Source organism: Nicotiana tabacum, chromosome 24, assembly GCF_000715075.1.
Source record: "Nicotiana tabacum cultivar K326 chromosome 24, ASM71507v2, whole genome shotgun sequence".
In the NCBI taxonomy this organism is placed as follows: Eukaryota; Viridiplantae; Streptophyta; class Magnoliopsida; order Solanales; family Solanaceae; genus Nicotiana; species Nicotiana tabacum.
The window spans coordinates 81,972,526-81,994,726 of NC_134103.1; positions in this window are offsets into that span (position 1 = coordinate 81,972,526).

Here is a 22,201-nt window from a genome sequence, read left to right on the forward strand (position 1 = left end):
AATACGTCAACAATTACCAAGGGCAAAGGAACAACTCTCAAGGCCCGAATCAACAATGGCGATCTCAAGGAAAGCAAGGAAATTGGAACAATCAAAACCACCAAGGCAATTGGAGTGGTGGTACCAACAATCAAGGTAATTGGAACAATAACAATAATCAAGTCAATTGGAACAATCAAGGCAGCCAAAGCAATTGGGGTGGCAACAATCAAGGATATTGGGGGAGGTAACAACCAAGGGGGTTGGAACGGTAACCAAGGGAATTGGGGGTCGGGCTCTCAAAGCCCCCCGATGTATCAACAACCAAACAACCCGCCTCCTTATCCGTCTCAAGGTTCTAGTTCTTCCAACAATGAGATGGGATGAATTGAAAATATATTCAAACAAATGATGGAGAAAAATGCCGACTCCGATGCTCAATAGCCTCTCACAACACTTCAATCCACAATTTGGAAGTTCAATTGGGGCAAATCTCGAAAGCTTTAAACACTCGTCCTAAGGGGGCACTACCTAGTAATACGGTGGTGAACCCGAAGGGTGAGAACAACACGGGACATGCCATGGCCGTAACAACAAGGAGTGGAAGAGGTGGAGATGCAACCACCTCAAATCAAAGAAGAAATGTGGATGATGATGTAGTGGTTCAAGAAGATGAGATTCCAAGAAATGTGGTTCAAGCTAAAAAAGAAGTGAAAATTGGCATTGATAAGAGTGCAGAGGAGACCCAAAAAGAAGTGAACCCATCTAGGGAACACGTGATTGACATACCTGAACCAGTAGTGCCAAAGGCCAAGGAACCAATGCCAAGGCCTCCTCCTCCATACCCTCAAAGGATCGCCAAGCAAAATAGTGAGAACCAATTTAAGAAGTTTATTTACATGATGAAGAGATTATCCATTAATGTGCCATTGGTTGAGGCATTGGAACAAATGCCCGGTTATGCAAAGTTCATGAAAGATTTGGTAATAAAGAAACGATCAATGAATTGTGAGACTATCAAGATGACACATCAAGTGAGTGCTATTGTGCACTTAATGATTCCGAAATTGCAAGATCCCGGCGCTTTCACAATCCCTTGCACTATTGGAAGCGCCGACTTTGCCAAAGCTCTATGTGATCTAGGGGCGAGTATCAACTTGATGCCCTACTCGGTATTTAAAACTTTGGGAATTGGGCAACCAAGACCCACATCTATGAGGTTGTGAATGGCAGATCGTACTATGAAGAGACCATTAGGTATTATTGATGATGTTTTGGTTTGTGTTGATAAGTTCATCCTCCCAATGGACTTTGTGATTCTTGACTGCGAAGTGGACTATGAGGTGCCTATTATCTTGGGTAGACGCTTCCTTACTACGGAGAAGGCTCTTGTTGATGTGGAAGCCGGTGAGCTCACCTTTTGGGTGGGCGATGAAAAGGTGATTTTTCATGTATGCAAATCTATGAGGCAACCGAATAGCAACGAAGTTTGTTCGCTTGTGGACTTAGTCATCGAGGTGATTGTTGATGATGCTAGTGACATGATGAATGTTGATGATACTTTGGAGGTTGTATTGATTAATCATGATGATTATGATAAGAAGGATGACTATGCGGAATATGTAAATGCATTACAAGGAATGAGGTCATATACTTATGAACCCAGAAAATTATCCTTAGATCTTGAGAACCAGAAGACTCCTCCAACAAATCCCTCGATCGAGGAGCCTCCCACTTTAGAGTTAAAGCGATTGCCTTCACATCTCAGGTATGAGTTTCTTGGCCCATGTTCTACTTTACCTGTTATTCTTTCCTCTTGCTTGACTAACGTGCAGGTAAATTCTACTTTGGCGGTGCTTCAAAAGAGGAAGAAAGCTATAGGATGGACACTGGCGGATATTTGGGGTATAGGCCCCGCCTTTTGCATGCACAAGATTATTTTGAAGGAGGATGCCAAACCCTCCATTGAACACTAAAGAAGGTTAAATGAAGCAATGCAAGAGGTGGTAAAGAAGGAGATCATAAAGTGGTTGGATGTTGGGGTAGTTTACCCCATTTCCGACAGCTCGTGGACCTCCCCGGTGCAATATGTCCCAAATAAATAGGGCATGACTCTGGTCACCAATGACAAGAACGAATTGATTCCTACAAGAACGGTGACCGGGTGGAGAGTGTGCATGGACTATCAGAAGCTCAACAAATTCACTCGAAAAGATCATTTTCCGCTTCCATTTCTTGATCAAATGCTTGACAGGTTGGCCGGACGGGCTTTTTATTGTTTCCTTGATGGATATTCCGGCTACAATCAAATTCTCATTGCTCATGAGGACCAAGAAAAGGCTACTTTCACTTGTCCCTATGGTACTTTCATATTCTCGCAGATGCCATTTGGGTTATGCAATGTACCAATGACTTTTCAACGGTGTATGATGGCCATCTTCACCGACATGGTGGAGGATATTCTTGAGGTCTTTATGGATGATTTCTCTGTGGTGGGGAATTCCTTCAATGATTGCTTGAACAACTTGGATAAGTTCTTGGCAAGATGTAAGGAGACAAACTTGGTTTTGAATTGGGAGAAATGTCACTTCATGGTCGAAGAAGGCATAGTCCCCGACCACAAAACAAAGCATGGTATTGAGGTCAACATGGCCAAAATTGAGGTGATCTCCAAACTCCCTCCCCCTACATCCGTGAAGGGAGTGAGGAGCTTCTTGGGTCATGCGGGGTTCTATCGCCGATTCATCATGTAGTTTTCTAAGGTGATGAACCCCTTGTTTTAAACTTTTGGAGAAGGATGCCAAGTTCCATTTCAACGAGGATTGTATGAAGGCATTCGAATTGCTCAAGTTCAAGTTGACTGCTACTCCTATTATCACTGCACCTAATTGGAGATTGCCATTTGAGCTCATGTGTGACGCTAGTGATGTGGCGGTCGGAGCAGTTTTGGGGCAGCATATCAACAAAATCTTCCATCTGGTCTATTATGCTAGTAAGGCCATGAATGATGCCCAAGTCAACTACACAGTGACCGAAAAAGAGCTCCTTGCTATTGTTTTTGCTATGGAAAAGTTCCGCCCATACTTGATGGGTACAAAGGTGATTGTTCACACCGACCATACGGCGCTCCGATATTTGATGAGCAAGAAAGATTCTAAATCAAGACAAATGTGGTGGGTTCTTCTATTGCAAGAGTTTGATCTAGAGATTCAAGACTGCAAGGGTAGCGAGAATCAAGCGGTGGACCACTTGTCCCGATTGGAGGAGGAGGGGAGTCCACATGACGGCCTTGAGATCAATGATTCATTTCCCGACAAGCAACTCCTAGCCATTTCAATAGCCAGGATGCCATGGTTCGCCGACTTAGCAAACTATCTTGTGAGTGGCATTGTACCGAATGAGTTCTCTTCAAACCAAAGGAAGAAGCTCAAATGGGATTGCCTTGACTATTATTGGGATGAGCCGTATATTTTCCGAATATGTACCGATGGTGTGATCCGACGATGTGTGCTGGAGGAAGAACAAATGGGTATTCTTGAGGCATGCCACTCTTTACCGTATGGTGGTCACCATGGTAGAGCAAGAACGGCGGCAAAAGTTTTGAGTTGTGGATTCTATTGGCCTATTCTCTACAAGGATACTAGTGAGCTTGTCAAGTGGTGTGATGAATGCCAAAGAGCCGATGGGATCTCAAAGAAGAATGAAATGCCTCTCACCACCATTTTGGAGATATATATCTTCGATGTGTGGGATATTGATTTTATGGGTCCATTTGTTAGCTCTTGTGGGAATACCTACATTCTAGTTGCGGTGGATTATGTATCTAAATGAGTTAAGGCCATTGCTTTGCCCAACAATGAAGCAAGGAGTGTGGTGGCATTATTGAAAAAGAACATCTTCACAAGGTTTGGTACCCCAAGAGCCATTATTAGTGATGGGGGTTGCAACAAGGCTTTTGATACCTTATTTACAAAGTATGGTGTCACTCACAAAGTATCAACCCCCTACCATCCTCAAGAAAGAAGACAAGTTAAAGTCTCCAACCGAGAGATAAAGAGTATTTTGTCAAAGATAATCAATGCCAACCGGATGGATTGGTCAAGAAAACTAGATGATGCTCTTTGGGCTTATAGAACGGCCTACAAAACACCGATCGGGATGTCTCCATACCGGTTAGTGTTCGGGAAGGCATGCCATCTTCCGGTAGAACTTGAGCATAAGGCCATGTGGGATTTAAAGAAGTTGAACCTTGAATGGGATGTCGCGACAAATCTAAGGATATCACAATTGAATGAGCTTGATGAATTCCGGTATTATGCCTACACAAGCTCGTCTCTTTACAAGGAGAAGATGAAGTACCTCCATGATAAGTACATCCACAACAAGGAATTTAAAGAGGGTGATCTCTTTCTATTGTTCAATTCCCGATTACGGATGTTTCCGGGCAAGTTGAAGTTAAAATGGAGTGGCCCCTTTGAAATGGTGAATGTAACCCCCTTTGGTGCTCTAGATTTGAAAATTAAGAATGATGAGGTGTTTAGAGTCAATGGGCATCGGGTTAAACATTTGATGATGGCCACATTGTAGCGGTTATTCATTTTAAATGATTGGTAATCTGCATCGTGCCGCGACGTTAAATCAGGCACTTCTTGGGAGGCAACCCATGTACCTTTTATTTGTATTTTTCTTGTTTTTCTTCTTTGTTAGATAGCTTTGTTTTGTGGTAACTAGTTTTGAAGTGTATGTAGGAATGGGTGTGCATTGCAGGGACTGTGCCAGAAAAATTGGCTAAGTGTCACAGTTCTGTGTGCGGTCGCACAACTGGAGGATCAAAAGTGCATGGTCTTTGAAGTTTGACCTGTCAAATTTCCTTAACAATTTGTGGCCGCACACAAAATTGTGTGGTCCATAGAAATTTTGCGGACGCACTCACTCTTGTGTGGACCGCAAAAATTCTTCCAAGTTATAGGTAAGGAGTGCGAACCGCACTCAAAATTGTGCGGCCGCATTCAGGTAAGTTCTGGGCCCGACGGGTCAACCTATAAATAGGGATTTTCACAACTTTTCATACTTTACACTCTTTGAAATCTCAAGCCCTAAGCAAGCACAGTGCATACCCCATTAGCTCTAAATCTTCTCTCATTTCATCAAGTTATATTCTCACCTGCATCATTCACTACTGGTATGTTCAATCCATGTTAGATTTTTGTTCTTTCTTCTTAATTTGTGTTCTTATTTTCTTTGATTAGTTTAGTTATTTTTAGGCCTATAAATGTCAAATGTGCTTAATATATGCTTCAAAATCATATGGGTACCCTCGTATGTGTTAATTAGGGACTGGGTAGACCACTAAGCTTGTCAATTCATGCAAACCATGTCTAAATTATGAAAATTTGCATGAACCCTAGTCTACTGCCCGTGAAATTCAAATTGTGAGGCCGCACACATTTTTGTGCGGTCCGCAGTCCTTTAACTTAGGGCTTTTGTGTGCTTGAATTGTGCGGACCGCACTCAAAAATATGTTGTCCGTAGTGAAATTGTGCGGTCCGCAGCAAAATTGTGCGGTCCGCACTGATGAATGATCAGAGAACCCAGTATTCTGAACCTGGGGCTGTGCGGCCACACTTAAAATTGTGCGGTCCGCACTTTTGGTTGTGCAGCCGCACTCACTTTTGTGCGGTCCGCACTTGGCAGTGCGGCCGCACTCATTTTTGTGCGGTCCGCACTACCTCTTCTATGTTTTTCCACAACTAGCCTGCAACTATCATGCATATATCTGTGTCTTATGAACCTGAACTCTAACTAATTCTTATTGTTATGAATTGCAAATGATGGTTAGATCACGTAGTAGAGGAGATACATCAAAAGGGAGGGCAGAACCCTCTCGAGGCCGAGGCCGAGGAAAGAGTAACCTACCACTTGCCATTCATAGGACCATAGGCAAGAAACCAACCGCCAACAGAGTTCCTGAACCCTCCGAGACCAGTAAGTATCTCCCATCCGGGGAAGCTTCTGATGGTAACTCCGTGCAAGCACAGCCAGAAGCCCAATTACAACATGTCCCGGGTAGATTCCACTTGGTAGATGAGTTATCTTCCGCTGCTAGTTCTTCTGAAGGTTCGGAAGAGGGTAGCCCAGATTTTGAGCCCTCTTCCTCACATGCCCCGGCTGCACCAATCAATGTTGATAAGGATGATGATGTCCCGGACGATGGTAGAGGGGGTGATGCTACAGTGGGGGCGAGGGGGGTTTAGAGAGGTTGAGGAGAAGGGAAATGTGGGAAGACAGATTTGTCAGCTTGACTGCCTTCAACAAATTTAAAGAGTGGTGGCCCCAAAGATCGCTCACTCTTGAGTGATAATTCTTGATGAAAGATTTGGACAAGAACAACCCAAATGTCCTCATATAGTTCCAGGAGAGAAAAGGATGGAAAATGGTTCACCCAAAGCGTCCTCGATGCAAATGAGCACTTAGTTTAAGAATTTTATGCCAATGTGTCTCACATTAAGAAGGGTACCAAGGTGACAAAAGTGCGAAATCTAAAAATCTGATTCGACTCCTATTCTTTGAACTCTTATGTGGGATTTAAAGAAGTGGAGGCAGACCAATACTTGGAAAAGCTGGCTATGGGTGATGCAGCTCGCCCGTGGCTAGCTGAGATTTTGGCTATTCGAGGATCAACACTATTGATACCCAATTTTGCCCTCATATTTTTGCAAATAAGCATATATGCTTTCAAAACATTAAATTGCATCATTATTTAATTTACAAGATTTATTCAAGTATCTTCTATAATTTTTCATAATTTTTAGAGCTTTTAAATTGATTTTTGTATTTAAATTGCTTGAATAATTATTAATTATTCCTTCAAATTATTTTGTGATGACTCAATTACCTAAATCCTTATTTTGCATCTATAATATTTTCTTCAGGTATTTTACTCTATTTTTTATAATTACATTAGTATTTTCAGGCTATTTGCACAATCTCGCAATAATAGCCTATATTTTACATTTTTGGATTGTATTTGTCATTTTATTCAGGGTCAAAATAATATCTAATATTTTTATAATCTTATACTATTGTTTTAAAATATTAAATTGATTAAACGAAATTTTTATAATTTATTTAACTATTTTATTAAAATATTTTTTCCCTTAATTTCTTATTTAAAGGCTGGCCCAAATTTTGAGCCAATTTTCGGACCAAACAAGCCCCAAATCTCTGGCCCAACCCCCAAAGCCCAATCCAAATGACCCTTGTAATTAACCCGATCGATACCCGTTCCAAACGACTCGCCTCACTTATCCCTTAATCTCGACTGTTGATCTTTCAAGATCAACGGTCTACAATCACCCCACCCTTTTAATTACCCTAGACCTGAAACCCTAACCCATTCCCCTCTAACCCGCCACCCCTAAATGCTCTTAACCTCCCCTTCTCTCCTCTAAATAACCCTATCCGCCTCCCCTTAATTCCCTCTCCTAATCCCACTGATAATGGGATTCGACCATTATTTTCTTACCATGTTTGAAGCCCTTTGGTACTGGTCGTCCGTTTGTGGTGTTACTTAGGTGCTTGCCTAAGTTTGGCAAGCAAGATCTCATGAGATCGAACCAAAGTGGTTTGAACCTTTGCTTCTGATCATTATTTCGTCTATATACATTCAATACCACGCTATGTGAGTCCAATTTCAGTGAGATCTCTGTTGATTTATGCTTTACCTCTTGAACTAGGGTTTACCCATTTTCTCTCCTAAATTAATCTGAATCAATTTTGCATGCTTTCTTTCCTTATTTTAGGTTTTATTTAATTTGTTTCCTTGTTTATTCGTCTAATTTTGCTACTATATAAACCCCTCCTCATTCCCTTTTGAGACAAACTTGAATCGATATACTTTCACTAATAATTGGAGCTTTGTTCTGTGATTCCCTCATTCTCTTGTTCTGTACTCCATTTCGGCCGGCTGAGAGCCAAGGCCACTGAGATTCTGTTATTCAAACTTTATCTTGGTACGAGCATTGCCCAGAGTTCTTTTGAATCTCTTGGGAACTTTGACGCATTGAGATTCTGGGTTCTTGTGGAAATTTTGCTCTTTGCTGTTGTTTGTTTAACTGGTAAGTTACTTGACTTTTGCAATTTCATCCCTATGTGTTCATACTTCTGGAATCCATGGCTTAATGTGTTTTTGGGTTACCTTTATGCACCACTCTGTTAACTTTACACGTGTTTTAAGTCTCTTTAGCATTTAACTACTCCTAATGCTGCTAGTTCTGAGATTATCTATGTCTAACTTGGATAATCTGAAACTTCCTAAGCTCGTTTAGCTAGTGTATTGACGACTGAATGTTCATGAATATGCTTACTTGCTTTGTCTTCAATCTCTGTAATGAATGCCTCATATTTGTAAGAATTTCCTTGTTAATTATAACTCGTCTCTCTGCTATTGTGTCACTCAGCATACTCACTCGATCCCATACCCCTTTAGTGATTGCTTGTGATTTTAGAACAGTTACCTCAGCCCGTTATCCCTACCATGTTTGAATTGTTGTTTCATGATATTAGGATGAATCCTTGGTATAACTTGGACCTTTTTTAGTTAATTAGTCTACTGTGTCAATGCTGGAATGCCTACATTTGTTATTTGATATGAATTTACTTTCCACTCTGTTCTGAATCTCTGTAATGATAGTCTTGCATATGTAATGCGTTTTAATTTGTGTTGAGACCTATCTATTGACTATGATCTTGCCTCTCTGATGATATGTCCCTCAGTATGTCTTTGACTCACTTGATGCCCTGTTCCTTCTATGATTACTTAGCTCATCATAATGTGCGTTCCCCATCATGTCAAAATGTTGTCTTGTTTCATAATAATGACACTAGGATGTATACTTAGCATAATTCCCTCTCAGGTTTCAACTTGTTTAATATTGTGCATTTGTGCATGATAATCTTTGCCAATCCTGCAAACTTGTTCTTTTCTTAACTCTTTAAATATGTGATTGTCTATGTGTTAAGTGTTAAACTTGCTTCTAAGTCCCTACTGAACTTGTTTCTAAGTCATGTGACCTGTTTGATTAGATGTTCTGTATGCTCAACCTTGCTATGTCTATTTTAAGTTATAAGTGTATCCCTCAATTCATGTCCCTCAACCATTGTCCACTCTCCCCCATTTGTTATCTATGTTTTCTTTAATCTCTCATTCTTAGCTGGCTGAAAGCCAAGTCTACCAAGGCTCTTACTACTGACCTCCCTAGTGTGAGCACTACTCGGGGTCCATTTGAGACCATTATGAACTCTGACACACTAGGATTTGGGTCCTTAGTCATTCCCTGAAACTTAAACTACCCCATTCAACCCCTTTCTTCCTATTATCTGTTGTACATCTAAGTCGTTTGGTTTAAATGATGCAATGCTTGGCAATATGGTTAGATGAATTGACTTTGGGCTCCTCTATGGATTTTGGGATTGTGCTGATGAATACGTCTCCTTGTTAGAAGTCTGGGTATGCTGTGTGAGAATTGCTGAAGGCCCAAACAGTGCTGGGTATTTCATTTTGGGCCTGTTGTGGGTCTGTTGTCATTATTTGTATAACATTTGTATCTTACTCATTAATGGGCCTGTAATAACTTTGTATAAACAATTGGGGTGTTAGTGAAGTGGGGAATGGGTAGATTTCTAATATTTGCATACCAAATGGGTAGATAATATGCCTATAGGACTCAATGATTTACTTGTTATATATATATGTTATTACATCACTATGTGCACTATAGAAATCATGCCATTAGGGACACACTCACACACACGGTCTGCTAGCAAATATGAATTCAAAGTGGTGCAATTATGCTTACTGCTACGTGTTACTAGGAAACCTGCCTATGGGAATAAATGCCATTGATTTCAATTCATTTCAGTATATTCATTAGAAATCATGCCTATAGGATTTTGATCACCTCATTTGCTATCATCTCATACTGTTCACTAGAAACCATGCCTATAAGAGTTTAATCATCTTATTCGTTACTGCATCGCACTGTTCACCTAGAAAACATGTCTATAGGGTTGAGTGTAATGATAAAATTAGCTCCAAGTGCTAAACATTAGAGATCCTGTCTATAGGACAACACTGTTTCGTCTTAATAAGAGTCAATGTTGCATCTCTCAATATGGTTTATTATGCACTTCTGGGATCTCTCTAATGGTCCTTTCATTATTCCTTACTGCACGAGTCACCTAGACATAGCAGGCTTAATAACCAGAAATCTACAATTTCATTAATCAGCATGCAAATCGTATAATCCTGTCTATAAGCAACGCTTGGCCTTTGAAACTGTTTGCAAGCCCTGATGCCTTGTCACATAGAAATCATGTCCATATGGATTTAAGTTTCTTAATTCTAAATTGCTTAACATGAAGTTTGTCTTGCGTGCATTTGTTGCTTAAGTGTGGAGGCAAACTTGAGCCCTTAACTGCCATATTTGAAGTCCAATATGTGTTTTGTTTGTCGCCTAGTTTTGCATTTTTGAGCAGCCTATATAAGGTCTAGAACAACCTAAAGCCTCCTGGACCATAGGTATGGGGTGGGCAGTGCACGCATAGGGCACGGCTTGGAATTGAATTAGAGCGCTCTTAGGTAAACAACTTTAACATAGTAATCGGGTAGCAGGAAATGATAGTCTGTGCCCGCTGGATAATATGAGTAACACCCAATCTCAAGGGAGTTACAAAATATTATTTATGTTGCACGGGGTGATCCTTTAGGCTAAAAAACTTAAGACCCCCCCCCCTCCTTTTTGTTCTTTCTTTTCTATTAGAATGGAAAAATAGTTGCACCTCCCTATTCAAGATCTCTTTGTAATTCCTAGATTTTGTACTATCTTTGCTTACTTGATCACATAGACTAATCTATATAATTTAAGTTCGGTCGGGACCCACAGTTGTGTACCTCGGGGAGTGCCTAACACCTTCTCTTTGAGGTAACTTGAGCTCTTACCCGATCTTTGGTGGCGTTGACTAGTTAAAATAGAGTTATTTGCAAATAGGTTCCCTAACGCACCTTAAAAATCGTTAGGTGGTGAATCTCCTCTTTTAATACCTCCTTAAAAGAGTTCTCACATGTCGAAGGCCGATTTCGCGAGAAAAAAGGGGCGCGACAGCATGGCGACTCTACTGGGGACCTACACTTAGGCTCGTACCATAGCGAATTTGGCTTATATGGATTAATCTTCTTTGATATAAACACGCTTCCCTTTTCCATTCTTATTTGATACTACATGCACATCCCTTTTCCATTTTCCTTTTATTTGTTTAAATTTGTTGTAATATGCACATCCCTTCCCTGCTCCACCTTCCTTTGCTTAAATTGCTTATAACATGCATATTCCTTTCCTATTCACCTTTATTTGCTCTAAACTGCTCTTCGTTTGTTTAAAGATTGCTACATCATGTCTCTCCCATCCCTACTCCCTTGTTTGATTTATTACATTCTCGCATATATTCCACGGACTAACTTCTTCCTTTGTCTTTCTTTTATGTTTTTCATGTTTTACCTTAATACTGTATTTACCATTTTTTTACATATTTATCATGCAAATACTTGGCAATGTGTTATTATCTCTGCATAAAGCATGCTCCACATCATACTCCACTCGTGCCAATTATCAATATAGCGGCGCTTGATGAGTGTCTGCACTCTTCCAAAATTACCCTTTTTAAATCGAAAAGGTTTATTTGCGGTAGACTAGTCGATCAGCAGTGCAGTAGACGGTCCCGTTCTTTTCCCTCTCAAGTTGTCCACTTGGGAGTCTCAGTCTAGGCCATTCTAGAAACCTCACTCCAACATTAAATATACATGCATCATGTAAACCTAGCACGGGTTAGAACGTTGCTAACGTGATAGCCTGCTAAGATAAGCCTTGTTCAAAGTCCGACGGGATTTCCACAATCCCAATGGACATCGTCACGTTATGTGGATTACTTGGAGAAAATAGGCCAATATGTTGATCATTAGTGTGTAAATAGTTTAATCTGGAGGGGGAAATGGCCAACTCTATTTGTTTGCATAAAATGAAGCATGATGTCCCCAAGTTCGGCATGGTCCAAGACATCCCACTTTTGCTGCTTGATTGGTGGAAGAACATTTCACCTAGTGACAAGAATCATGTGAAAAGGGTCCTTGGTAATTTACCTTCCTTATTGGACATTCGGCCAAATAAGGCATTGATTGAGGCCGCCACTATGTTTTGGGATGAGAAAAGAGTTGTCTTCTGCTTCGGTAACATAGAAATGACTCCTCTCTTAGAGGAAATAGGAGGTTTCGCTAAGCTGTCGTGGGATAGCCCAGGGTTATTAGTGCCAGAGGATCGCACCCCTCGCGATTTTCTGAAAATGCTGGGTTTCAAGAAAAATGATGAGTTGCTTTGTTTGAAGAAGTCATACATCCCATTTGAATTCCTTTATGAACGTTATGGGCATAGCAAGTCATATCGCCTTCATCATGATGAACTTGACATCACTTCCTTAGGGTGGACGCACCGCCGAGTTTTTGTGTTCATTGTCTCTTTCTTGGGATCGCTGATATTTCCAATGAAAGGGGGAAGGATCCACACAACTCTTAGCCATGGTCTCTAGGACTCTAATGGAAGGAATCGAGGGACAAACTTACACTATCATCCCCATGATCTTGGCCGAAATGTATTGCGCTTTAGATCGATGCAAGAAGGGGTATGGACACTTCGAGGGTTGTAATTTGTTGCTGCAGGTTTGGTTATTAGAACATTTCTAGAGAGGTAAATATTGCCAAGAGCTTCTGCGATGACCATTGAATGACTACATAGCTTACCATCATCCAAAGAGAATGACATTTATCCCAGATAGGTTTGCGCAACCTGAAAGTGTTGTGAGCTGGGTGCGTTTCTTCAGCAATCTGACTGACGAAAAGTTACATTGGATGTTTGAATAGTTCCCTAACAGTGAGTTCATTATCAGATCAAGAGAAACTACTCATCTAGTGTTGATCGGGTTAAGAGGGATCTATCATTATGCTCCTATAAGGGTAATGAGGCAAGCGGGAATAAAACAGGTTATACCTCGGGTTTCCAACATGGTCCAATACAAAGCAGATTTTAAAGAGAACATCATTCCGTTCAAGTTCGAGACACAGCATATGTGGAATCAAAAGGTCATTGTGGAAAAAAATACCATCGAGCCAGACAGGTATCATACCGGCCATGTGTACTTCTACCCATCATGGTTGGTAGATGATATAGCAGGGGATTTCAAGCCAGAAATTAATATGAAAAATAGGGTTATAGATGACGTTGTTGAAGCACAAGTCAAGTATAGGATGCGGCGCAAGAGGGTTTTCGAGTCTGAAGCTAGGCATTTGGAACAACACAAAGTGGATATGGAAGCAATCAACTAATGGAGGGAAACCGCCACTAAATCAACAAAAGGATTAGAATATTTGGAACAAGGGTTGATGGAGCTTGAGGGAAAGATGAGAAAGAGGCTTTCATATTGCCAGAACACGGATGGCAATGAAAGAGGGCATCTAGAAAAGGCTTATATGTTGTTGGAAATGCGCGACCTGGGGAATCTGATTAATGGAGTCAAGAGAGCCAAGCACGGGGAAGGTCCTTCTGGGACCAAGTAAATTAGGAAATGATGTCTTTTACTGATTTTTAGCTTAGTTTTAGATTTAGAATGTAATAAGGCAAATGCCATTAGTAACTTTCTTATTATTGTCATTTTAGTAAGGATTTGATTCATTTTCGCATTAATGAAATGACACAATTATTGGCATCAATTTTCTCCAAGTCTATGTGTCGCTTAGGCCTACCTTGGTCACAACGAGGTCCCCCAAATTAGGACGCGATTATGTTACATGATTTTGCATAGCATGTTCAATATTGCAAGCATTCTTTCAATATCCCTTACTGACTTGGTTACCTTTTGTTTTTCTTTCTTTTGATTATTCCCATTCCCCAAGATTGATTCGTGCATACTGGCATCATCCGCATATCATACTAGATCCAGTGGTCCTCCACCTCCTCCTCCACCAAGTGATCCTAAAGGAAAAAGCAAAGGGAAAGGAAAAACGGACGATTTAAGTGGTATCAGAAAGGACAATGCAGAGAATGTTGAAACTTCGGACGATCGGAGTACTCCAGCATAGAATGAATTGGTCCTATGTCTAGAACAGAAAATATTGGAACTACAAGGGGAACTTGAGTAGGTCCGGAACTTGACAAACCTTTCCTTCACCCTAAACGTCCCTGATATCAACCAACAAAACACAAACGCCCAAAACTCGACACCTCCCCAAAACATGCAGAATCAAAACCCACCACTGAATCCTCCCGCACCACATCAATACACAACACCTCCTCAGAACCACAACCCTCCACCGGTACCTACTCCTCAACAACACCATCACCATCTAACTCAATACCCACAAACAACCACATACCACACCCCTCAGAATAAACCACAACCTACTCCTGACCCACAAAACTCAACCAATGACCGCCATTATACCCAGATTCCCGGAGTCCATCAAAGCAATCCTATATATGTGGAAACTTTATCCCATACCCACAACAGACCCTATTTATACCTGAATCCATCGAGAAAGACCTATTCATCAAGAACATGGCAGAAGAACTGAAGAAGCTTACTGTTGCTCCCAAACGCATACTCAAGTATACGTGGTCGACAAGTAATATATGATTGTAAGTCCAGATATCGTACCCACATGGACTTGTGATTAACTATCAACTAAATTAAACTAAATAATTAATCTATTCAAGTGAATCGTAAAGTATTAGTATAAATATTTAACTAAAATTTAATCTAGAGTAACAAATTAAGAGACTAAAGAAAACAATGACAAGCTTAAAGATGAATTCAATGTAAGTGAATATTCTAGAGCTATGGATTAGCTAACAATCCCGTTGAGTTTTCCACTTAAATTGTCTAATTAATTTATCTGGTTTAATGATTGACAGGGTTAATATTGCTCATAGCCTTCTCCCAAAGTACTGCTCGCCTATTCAAGCTAATCTAACGCCTATATTCCTATGGAATTAGAGATAACAAGAACGCATTAATAATTCATGTATAGTAACCAAGCAAGGCGATTAGGTATATTCCTATCCTAACCGCAAATCCCCCCCCCCAGAGTTAAGATCTTGCTCTACTCAATCTTATATGCAATCTAGAATTTCCTCTCCTGAGTTCAATCCTAGATTCATAGATAGTATTCAATTGGTGATCGAGCAATCAAATAATTAAGCGCAAGATTGAATAAATAAACCAATATGATAAAATAGTAAGAATAATTCAAGCTTCAAACTACAATGTTCATGCAGCACCCAAAACTCTAGAACTAATAAACTATGAGATTAAAAGAAAAGAAGAGAAGAAAACTAGTTAGAAGCCTACTCCAAGCCTGATGTTCTTACCTCCGGTCGCAAAAACTCCCTCTAAAAATGGTGTTTAATGATTATTTATATGTGTAGGGAAAAGACCTAAACGAAATAACCAAGTCCAAAATCAAATAGGAGACAAAATAGGCTTTAAAAATCCGGAACGCCTCGCTACAGGCCTCGCCTCGCCTCACGAGGAAAAGCGCTTTCTTCATCTCGCTTTATCCCTGGCGTCGCAAGCTCTAACGCGAGCAAATTTGCTCGCCTCTCTTGACTCTGTTTCGTTTTCAATTTTGGTGTTTGCCTAACTTTTGCGTTCTTTCCTCTCATTGCTTTGTACGCCTTCAACCAACTTTTTGCCTTTAATAATTCAATGTCAATGTGTCTCTTCTAATGACATTGTCCATTGCTTCCACCTCCTATTTGGACTCAATATTTTGTAAGCTTTGTAATGATCTCTAGTTGTATTTGAGAATGAAGAGTTCCCCTCTTAATTCTTCAATTCAAGACTCCAATGCTTCAAATTTAAATTATGTTGCCATGCGTAACGAATGTTTGTTTCTTTATTTTGCTCCAAATTTCATCTTTAACGTACTTACACATAAAATAAACTCAATTAAGCACAAATATAGTATAGTTTAGCATTAAAACGCTTAAATGTAAGGTAAGTAATGCACTGAAAATATGGAATTATAGCCAAACATCACTACCCCACACTTAAACGTTGCTCGTCCTCGAGCAATCAAACTACATTTTATATAGACACGGCCTTTTTGAACAATCCTCCTAACTCATCACACCAAGAATCTTTAAAATAGACTAAGCACAAGGGTGTAACATATTCACCTCAAGATTTGACTCGCAAGTATCACGCATTATTCACAACTCACTCACTTACTCTAACATAGAGGTCAATGACATTACCTTTCCTTCATGAATAAAGTGCCCTCACACAACAAAAGAGAGTAGTTCCACACACAATAAAATTTAAGAACAATTAGGAACTCAAGCTAGAAAGAATTCACTCATTCTCAAAAATAACATTCATATGCCACAAAAGATGTGCCATAGGCTTGCCCGTAGTGTACTACTCTACTAATCAAGCTCATTCAGTCAAGGATCAATTAGGACTTTATTTGGTTGTAATGTAGGCTGCAGGACGAGTAGGATACATTTGAATATAATAGTGACTACACCTCCCTAAGCACTTTAATACATACACTTTAACATTTAACCCCACATTTATATCAAACCATAACTCCACCTTCACATCAATATATATTAACTCCATACTTCTTTAAGCACAATTACATCAAGAGTCACCACTATCAAGGAATATTTTTTACAGCAATACAGCTATTTCTTTCCTTTCTTTTCCAATTCAAGTGGCTTTTATTTTTATTTTTTTCAAAACAGTGCACCTTTTTATTAGTTTCACTCAAAAGCCTAACCAACCACCCCACACTTTAACTTTTACAAAGTTCATAACAATTCAAGTGCTCATGAGAGGTGAAAAGGTCCAAATAGATGGTTGATTCAAACAAATGGGTAAGGCTTGTAATGTAGTTTCCAAAGAAACAAGATTACAGACTCAAAGGGGTTAAATACGATACATAATAATTAGGTGGGTAAAAGCATATATCTGGCTCACAAAGAAATGCCTATATCACTTCCAAGACTGAACAACAGTACTATTTCGCTTTGCAAACACACAGGCAAGTTCTAGACATCAAATGCAATGCACAGAATAACACACAAACCTCACACACACATGGCACATAACTCATTCAGGATTGGACTCATCAAGGCACTCTAGTCAAAGCAGTTAAGCAAAGTTAAGATCATACGATTTAAGGTACTTATACCAGAGTCAAAAACTGAGTCTAAGCGTCACAACCAAAGTACTCACTATTCTCAAGGCATAACAAAGTCAAGAGATATTGCTTCAATTCAATTTATCTCACAGTGGCTCCTACTCCTAAACAAAAATAACTACCTACACCCGATTCAAATAAAACCCTTGGAAAAGAATCGCGACACAAAGAAAAATTAAGGGGGAATTATTACACTACCTAACAAAAAGAAATTATCTTTTTTTTCAACTTAAATCCCTCAAGACACTTGTCGAACGCGATCCATCGTCGGGAGAAGTCAAATTTTTGTACTTTTTTGTTTTTTTGATTTTTCATAGCTACTAAAATTCTACACAACTACGAAAACAAAAATGAGAAGTTAACATTTTTCTAACATCCTACTACTAATTATCTAGAGAATTCTCCCACCCCACACTTAAAAGAGTGCAGTATCCCCAATGCACAAATAAACAAAATAATAACGAGGGTGGACAAGAAACTCCCTGAAAGGTTAAAGGTCGAAGTAATAGCAGCTCACAGGTACTCAGACTTCCCCCAGGCATGGTCTTTTGTGTGGCACCCCGTACCTAGTTCTCATCATATAACTCACTTTTGCACTCTTCCAATGGCTTTGCCTCCTATGCTTATAATCCTACAAAACAAAAACAAATACTACACAATAATAAGAAAAAAAATAGAAATAAACGAAAGCAGTAAAGATGAGTTGCCTCCCAACAAGCGCTTCATTTAACATTGCGGCACGACGCCATCACTTTCACCACTTTTTCTTCCACTTTGAGAATATAAATTGCGCCCCCAATTTTGCATCAATTTTTTTATCACATTCCTGGGGTGGTGGTGTGAATACAAAAGAACCAAGCAATAGATGTCGCATCTTGCTCTTCTTGGCCCTTAAGTGAGGGATGTCATTTTGTCTTTTTGGTGTGGGAAATTTTAGAATGTAAGGGTCTTGTTCTTCATCTATACATCTCTCCAAAGGCTCGATCTCCATGTCTCCATCCAAACATAATGTAGAAAAATATTTAGAATGAGGACCAACATGCCCCAACTCCAAAACTGCATTATTTTTGGCATCCTCAATAATATATACTTCCTCAACCTCGGCATTATCAACAAAAGCATGGTCTAATGATTGGTATTCTCGTTTTATCTCCTCAATTCGGCCTAGAAGATCTTTTTCAACTTCACACAACTCATCATTAAATTGTTGAGTGTTACACATATCAACCTTTGCACTCAATTGAGCCTCTAAGTCGTGAATAGAACTGCCAAATTGGTCGATCTCTTGTCCCAGTTCAGCTCTTCCTTTAATAAAGTGTTGTATCTCATTTGTAATTTTCTCACAGAAATCTCCATATTCCTCTAATAATTTCATGTGCATATCAAGAATGCGAACATCATGTTCCACATCATCCAATCCGTTACTCCTGTCAAACTCACGAGAATTATTATAATCAACATAAGAAGGGATTGGAGTAGGATAACAACACTTAGGATAATTATTCCAATTACCACCACAAATAGTACAAGATTGAGATGGTGCACACAACTCGATCCTGGAAATATTCTTACAATATTGCCACAAGTGCGGTCCTTTACAATATGGACAAGGATCACAAAAACAAGAATACTTACTATCCCACCATTTTTCGTTCAAAGATGACATATAAAAAAATTATAATACTAACTACATTAAACTAAAATTAAAAGCTTAAATAGATAAAAAAAAAAAAGTAAAAATTTAATCTAGTAAAATAGTTGATTTCTAAGTCCCCGGCAACGGCGCCAAAAACTTATTGCTCCCAAACGCACACGCGAGTATACGTGGTCGACAAGTAATATAGGATTGTAAGTCCAGATATCGTATTCACAAGGACTTGTGATTAACTATCAACTAAATTAAACCAAATAATTAATCTATTCAAGCGAATCGTAAAGTATGAATATTTAACTAAAATTTATTCTAGAGTAACAAATTAAGAGATTAAAGAAAACAACGACAAGCTTAAAGACGAATTCAATGTGAGTGAATATTCTAGAGCTATGGGTTAGTTAACAATCATGTTGAGTTTTTCACTTAAATTGTCTAATTAATTTATCTGATTTATTGGTTGACAGGGTTAATATTGCTCGTAGCCTTCTCCCGAAGTATTGCTCGCCTATTCAAGCTAATCTAACGCTTATATTCCTATGGAATTAGAATTAACAAGAACGCATTAATAATTCCTGTATAGTAATCAAGCAAGGCGATTAGGTATATTCCTATCCTAACCGCAAATCCCCCCCCCCCAGAGTTGAGATCTTGCTCTACTCAATCTTATATGCAATCTAGAATTCTCTCTCCCGAGTTTAATCCTAGATTCATAGATAGTATTCAATTGGTGATCAAGCAATCAAATAATTAAGCGCAAGATTGAATAAATAAACCAATATGATAAAATAGTAAGAACAATTCAAGCTTCAAACTACAACGTTCATGCAGCACCCAAAACTCTAGAACTAATAAACTATGAGATTAAAAGAAAAGAAGAGAAGAAAAACTAGTTAGAAGCCTCCTCCAAGAATGATGTTCTTGCCTCCGATCGCAAAAACTCCCTATAAAAATGGTGTTTAATGACTATTTATATGTGTAGCGAAAAGACCTAAACGAAATAACCAAGTTCAAAATCAAATAAGAGACAAAATAGGCTTTAAAATTCCGGAATGCCTCGCTACAGGCCTCACCTCGCGAGGCAAAATGCGAGCTTCACCTCGCTTTATCCCTGGCGTCGCGAGCTCTAACGCGAGCAAATTTGCTCACCTCGCCTGACTCTGTTTCGTTTTCAATTTTGATGCTTGCCTAACTTTTGTGTTCTTTCCTCTCATTTCTTTGTACGCCTTCAACCAACTTTTTGCCTTTAATAATTCAAATGTCAATGTGTCTCTTCTAATGACATTCTCCATTGCTGCCACCTCCTACGTGGACTCAATATTTTGTAAGCTTTGTAGTGATCTCTAGTTGTATTTGACAATGAAGAGTTCCCCTCCTAATTCTTCAATTCAAGACTCCAATGCTTAAAATTTAAATTTTGTTGCCATGCGTAACGAATGTTTATTTCTTTATTTTGCTCCAAATTTCATCTTTAAAGTACCTACACATAAAATAAACTCAATTAAGCACAAATATAGTATAGTTTAGCATTAAAGCGCCTAAATGTAAGGTAAGTAATGCACTAAAAATATGGAATTATAGCCAAACATCACTTACTGGCAGAGTTCAAAGTGTCGAAGGTGGCAAAGGCATTGAGGGTTTGAATTATGAGGATTTGTGTATTCAACCAGATGTAGAACTGCCAGAGGGTTTCAAACCTCCTAAGTTCGAAATGTTTGACGGAACTGGTGATCCGAAGGTGCATTTGAGAACGTATTGTGACAAACTTGTAGGGGTTGGCAAGGATGAAAGAATCCATATGAAGTTGTTCATGAGGAGCCTCACCGGAGATACCTTGTCTTGGTACATCAGTCAGAACCCAAAGAAGTGGGTTAATTGGGTGAGCATGGTGTCGTATTTCATGGATAGATTCAGGTTCAACACAGAAAATGCACCAAATATTTTCTACATTCAAAATATGAAGAAGAAATCAACGGAAACCTTTCGCGGGTATGCTACTCGGTGGAGGTCTGAAGCCGCAAAATTAAGGCCGGCAATTGAAGAAGAATAGATGAATAAGTTCTTCATCAGAGCTCAGGACCCGCAATACTACGAAAGATTGATGGTTATTGAAAATCATAAATTCTCTGACATCATCAAGCTAGGAGAAAGAATAGAAGAAGGGATCAAAAGCGGAATGATGACAAACTTTGAAGCACTCTAGGCCACAAATAAAGCTTTGCAGTCGGGAGGTATCTCTAAAAAGAAAGAAGTGGATACAGTAATGGTAGCCCAAGGTCCGAAGTCTCCTCTCACATACCAAACACCTCCACCGACATATCAGCCTTCACCTCCCAGATACCAACAACCTGCCTCCACTTACCATACCTATAACACACAACCAACATACTACCACTCACCACCAGCTTGCCAAAATTACCAAAAACCAAGACCAAATTTTGACCACAGAACACCCAGACAATACACTCCAATTACTGAACCCATAGACCAACTATACGAGAGGCTAAAGGCTGCCGATTATGTCACTCCCATTCACATTGTTGCTATGGAAAACTCTTCGCAGTGGATTAACCTAAATAAGACATGTGCCTATCACTCAGGCATGAAGGGTCATACTATTGATGAGTGTCGTACTTTGAAGGATAAGATTCAGACATTAATTGACACCAAAGTCATACAGGCAAAGGAGGCTGCACCCAATCACAGGGGTGAAAGGGTAAACGTGATATAGACTGATGGAGAATGGGACTCAGAAGGGTCAATTGGACTCATTCGAGAAGGAGATGATCCTAAAACATCTCCATTCACTCTCACACCTATCGTGGTACAAACTCAGGCACCAATTGAAGTTGAGGTAGCCACACCAACTCCATTTGAGGTTGAAGTAACAACACCCTTTACCGTGATGGTAGCACATACGTCGTCTTATAAGTCTAATGCTATACCAAGGGATTATGTTGCAGAAGCAAGAAGGAAAAAAAAAGCAAAAATGGAAGAAACAGGTGCAGCGCAAGGCATGACCATAATCGGTAGGGTCTATACACCCGAGCATTTGGGAGGAACGAGCGAAGAAGCTGCATCTAAGCCGCCTGTCATTGAGACTGGCCTGAATGACCTTTGGAGAAAGGTGCAAGCAAGAGAATATTCTGTGGTTGATCATCTGAACAAAACCCCTGCTCAAATATCCATTTTATCACTGCTGCAAAACTCCGAGGCACATAGGAATGCCCTGATGAAGGTGTTGAATGAAGCCTATGTACCCA